Consider the following 5,011-nt stretch of genomic DNA (forward strand, 5'->3'; position numbering starts at 1 on the left):
TGTTTTGATTCATGTTTATATTGAATTCTCTTTTATTCTAGTTTGATATTTAAGGAATACTTTCTGCTTTTAATGATTTGCTGTGACTCAATTTACGAGAGATCTGCAATAGCTTTGAGTATTTTCTTTTCATGTTTTGAGATTGTGGAATTAGGAAATCCCATTGTTCACCATTATTCCTTGGGCATGGTTGGATGATGAAATCCATTTTAACCTTCACAATTGTTTTATGACTGATTGTGGAATTGGTATATCTTATTGTTTGTCATTATCTCCTAGGCATGCCTAGGTGATGGAATGACTTCCAGTTCTCACAACTCTCATCCATTGAGAATTAGGTCAATGGAAGTTCAGATTTGGTTTTAATTGCTATATCTTCCAACTGGACAAGATAGGACTCCGATCCCAGTTGTGTCCTTGAATCAAGCATAGATCACCCTGATTGCTACAAGTGGATCCTTGGAAACCCTGGTTTCCACCTTTAAATTCTTAAGTTTCTAATTACACATTTTACCATTACTCCCTTTAATTTTCGATTTAGATTCATATCTTCTTCTAGTTCTACTTTTAGTTACTTTCACAATACACACAAGATTAGTCCCCATGGACTCGACCTCGGTCTCACTGAGATTATTACTACATCTTGACCCTACACTTGGGGTTATGAACATCTTTTCACTCATAAGAGTAGTGATAGACTTAGCTTGCTCTATCTGATTTAAAGAGCATGGGTCACTAACTTCACATTGCGGTTTTGGATTGGGGAGAGCTTAGGCTGGAAACATCCCTTTGTCCCAACTCTCTGAGTGTGCCTCAATCCTTTGAATGGATTTTTTAAGGACTTAGAAAGCTTTTAATGTGTTTTGGTTGAAAAGCTCTTGATTTTGAATGTGTTTTAAAACCAGATCCTCCTGAGGCTTCTTTTAATTTAAAAGTTAAGATAGAGCCGCTTGAGGGTTAGTTGTTTGTCCATTCCTCCAAGTGAAATTGTGATGGTTCCTCCTACTAGGATTGTATGTATTTGACGTAGGTCCACTAAAAGGCCTTTGGTAATTGTTCATGGCATTCGATTGCTCATTCAATACCTCTTGAAAAGCAGGTATGTTTGGACAATTATCAGTTGTATGTATGTTGCAAGCACATATACCACAAACAACTTCCTTAACCTTATCCTTCTTAAGTTCCATGGCCTCTATTTTCCTTGTAAGGTTAGCCACTTTAGCATTTATGTCATCTTCCTCTTTCAAAATATATATTCTGCCCCTTTCCTTTGATTGAGTAGGCTTAAAAGTGGTGCTAGGTCTTTGGGAGTGTCCCATGATTGTGCATTTTCAGCAAGTTTGTCAAAGTAATCCCACACATCATCTACATCTTTGTTCATGAATTCCCCACTGCACATTGTCTCGACCAATTGGCACATGGAAGATGATAGTCCATCGTATAAGAATTTTGTTATGCACTACATTTCGAAGCCATGTTGCGGGCATGAACTGACAAGATCCTTGAATCGATCCCAACATTGGAAGAATGTCTCATCTTTCTTTTGGGTGCAACTTATGATCGACTTTCTAATGGTGTTCATCTTATGGTATGGGAAGAATTTTTTTATGAACTCCCTTGTCATGTCGTTCCATCTGTCAATGAATTGTGGATGTAGTGAATGCAACCATGTCTTAGCCTTTTCTTTTAAGGAGAAAGGAAAGAGTTTTAGCCTGATCGTGTCCTCAAACACATTAGGAAAGTATAAAGTGGTTATTATCTCATCAAACTCTTTCATGTGTAGATATGCACTTTCAGATTCAAGTCCATGGAACTTTGGAAGGAGTTGAATTATCCCTGGCTTAATATCTATATTCCTTGTATTTTCTAAAAAAATCATATAGGAAGGTGTACTCACCCCCGCCGGTTGTAAGAAATCTCATACGGTACGAGGCGGGGTGCGTTATGCACCTCATTCTCATCCTGAATTTCCTCAACTGGAGGTTGAGGTTGATTTGTAGGGTAATTTGCAACCATCACTTCTATTAAGTCTGAGGATCTCTATTAGTGTCTAATCCTGTGACGAATAGACAACCCTTTGACCAATCCTCTTTCCCTTAAAAGTAGGGCTGAAAGTCGGGCGAGTTAGGTCAGGTTGGTGCTCAACCCTAGCCCAACCCAAGGTTCCTGTACCTCAACCCTAACCTAACCCAACCCAACCTCGGGTTGGAAATTCTCAACCCAAGCCCAACCCAAGCGGGCTCAGTCGAGTTAGGTGGGTTGGTCGGATGGATACATGCTAATATTTTCATTATTACATTAGTCTATTATATTTCAATACACTTCTTATTTTTTGTACCTATGATTTTATTAACTATATATGTAGTTATTTATGGTAAAGAACTTTATTTTTTATTAACAAACAAGCTAAAATTTAGGACTACTCCTTCAAAGATCGTGTTATGTAGTATGAAATCTATTTAAAAGAGAGAAATCTGGCATATCTTATTAGCTTAAATCATTGGAAGTGGTGTGGACCAATGAGACTTGATGGCACTGGAATTTCATATGCCTTCAACACAGATAATTCACACTCAATTACAATTTATAACTTACATATTGATTGGGTTTGGGTTAGGTCGGGCAACCCAAGACCTCAACCCAACCTTTATCGGGATGGTGTTTATATAGCCCAAGCTCGAGACTAAACCCGATACATCTTGCCCGAGCCCAACCCAATGTCAGGTCAGTCACGGGTCGGTAGGGTTGAACCCGCCCAACTTTCAGCCCTACTTAAAAGACGTCGAGTGTTGTCACGAACCCACTTGGGCATGAAAGACTCGAAGCCCTCAAGTAACTAAACTTAAACCTAAGAATGAAAACTAGATGAACTAAAACAAATAAGAGATCTAAAATAAGAGAGAGAATTAGGAAGAGGTTACCGAATTGGAGATGCTTGGTTAGGATTCTACAAAACAGAGAATAAAGTTAGTTTCTAAAAATAAGTTCAGAAAAATTCGTAAACTAGAAACAAAATAGAAAGTTAATCCTAATCTTAACCTAATTCTAAAACCAATTAAATTCTAAAAAATGCAACTGTAGTCCCCGACAACGGTGCCAAAAACTTGTTCACAACCCCAAGTGTAGGGTCACGATGAAGTAGTAATAATCTCGGTGAGATCGAGGTCAAATCCACATGGACTAAACTTGTACATTTCTGAAAAGAACTAGAACTAGAAGAAGAAGAAGATCTAAAACTGAATTCTAGAATAGTTGGAAGAGTAATTGTGAATAATGTAATTGAAACTTGTGAATTTAAAGGTGGGAACTACGGTGCCAAGGATCCACTTATAGCTATCAAGATGCTACTTTACTTGATTCAAAAGACATAATTGGAATTAAAGTCCTATCTTATCCAATTGGAAGAAGAGATGATTGAATCTCTGAACTTTTCATTGAACTAGCCTCAATGGATGAGGATTGTTAAGATTTTGAAGGGATTCCATCACCCTACCATGCCCAAGAGACAATGGTGAACAACATGATTTACCAATCCCACAATCTCAATTAGGAAAAGAAAATATTCAAAGCTATCGCAGTGTCTATTGTAATTTGAGTCACAACAAACCATGAAAAGCTGAAAATATTCCTTAAAATTAACTAAAAATCAATGAAATTCAATCAAACAAGAATCAAAGCAAAGCAAACATCCCAATTAAGCTACAAGCTTCACTGCTTAGCTCTAGGTAAGAGGCTTAGTTAACCATAGACATGATTGAACCAAAATCTCTTAAAGAAAGTATAAAAACAACTAAGGAAGAAGAAGAAAAACTCTTGGAGGTAGCTCTCTACCCTTTTGCTCCACTCCTTAAACCCTAGATGATGCCTAGGAACGTCCAAGGGATTCCTATTTATAGTTGTGAGGCCCCAGCTTACGCAACTCCATGGAATTTTTGAAAACCGTCTTCAATTTATGCACTCCACATAAGTCTCGCGTTACCGCTTCTGTAACGCCCTAAAATTCGGGGGTCAAGCATAACTCAACTCTCGAGTTTCAGAAACATCACTTATGCAACATATGAAATGATGAATGTATGTTGTCTGTATTAGTGTATAAAACATGGAGTAGATTAAGCCAAACTGCAAACATAATCCAAGGATAAGTGAAAGATGCAAGCGGAAGACTTAAGAAATATATGTGTATATCTATGTAAGTCCTTGAGATATGTATGCTCTGCCAGGTCATAATTACAAGTGTTTATTTTTAAAATATATGTATCAAAATGAAATCATCTATTATAAAGAAAACCCAGAATCCCCGTAGATCAGGACACGGCTCATATGAACCTGCCTGAGAACTGCATAAAAGAAAATGCGTCCTCGTCATCCTCGTACTCCTGTTCTGCCTCAGGGGTTGCATTATCATTTACATCTAAGACAAAGTCTGGTTGGTGTTGAAACACCATCCCAGAATGTGGGAGCAACTCAGTGGAACTATACAGTAAGAGTTAACATGCTATCAAATCAATCAAGTAGTAATGATAAGGCAATATAATCAAACACGTCCTAATTACTCTTGTTAATGCAAGGATGTATGTAGAAATGATGCATGCTCTCGCCTGCACTCCCTCAGCGTCTTCATCTTACGGTACACATGACAACCTCCCGCAGTGCCCACGATGCCAAAGCACATGCAATGCGATGCATGAACATGATTACCAAGTTGTTATTAGTCATTTTCATACAACAGGATTAGGAAGCTAAGGTACCTTCCTCATATCAATTTTCAAACGGTGATCCATTCTAGGGTCTTTAGTCCTAGACAATCTCATACGATCATATGGTTCTAGGTCGCTGCAAAGGGCTCGTCACCAATCAATGCATGCCTATCATACCTTAGTTACTACCCTAAGGCTCGTCGCTTCAATGCAGTATCAAGGTATGCTCAAGGTCACTATAAAGGGCTCGTCACCAATCAATGTAGGCCGACAACACGAATATAGTGTCCCATACCACCATAATCGGCTCACGA

The 5,011-nt window shown here is 38.3% G+C and overlaps 1 non-coding gene across 1 annotated transcript; it reads left to right on the forward strand.

Annotated features, from left to right (window-relative positions):
* Positions 1 to 1,469: 1,469 nt before the first annotated feature.
* LOC131247693 (small nucleolar RNA R71) lies at positions 1,470 to 1,576 on the forward strand. The gene has a single exon (XR_009171965.1). It is a non-coding gene; the product is annotated as a small nucleolar RNA R71 (small nucleolar RNA).
* Positions 1,577 to 5,011: the final 3,435 nt, after the last annotated feature.

This window comes from Magnolia sinica, chromosome 5 (assembly GCF_029962835.1).
Source record: "Magnolia sinica isolate HGM2019 chromosome 5, MsV1, whole genome shotgun sequence".
Classification (NCBI taxonomy): Eukaryota; Viridiplantae; Streptophyta; class Magnoliopsida; order Magnoliales; family Magnoliaceae; genus Magnolia; species Magnolia sinica.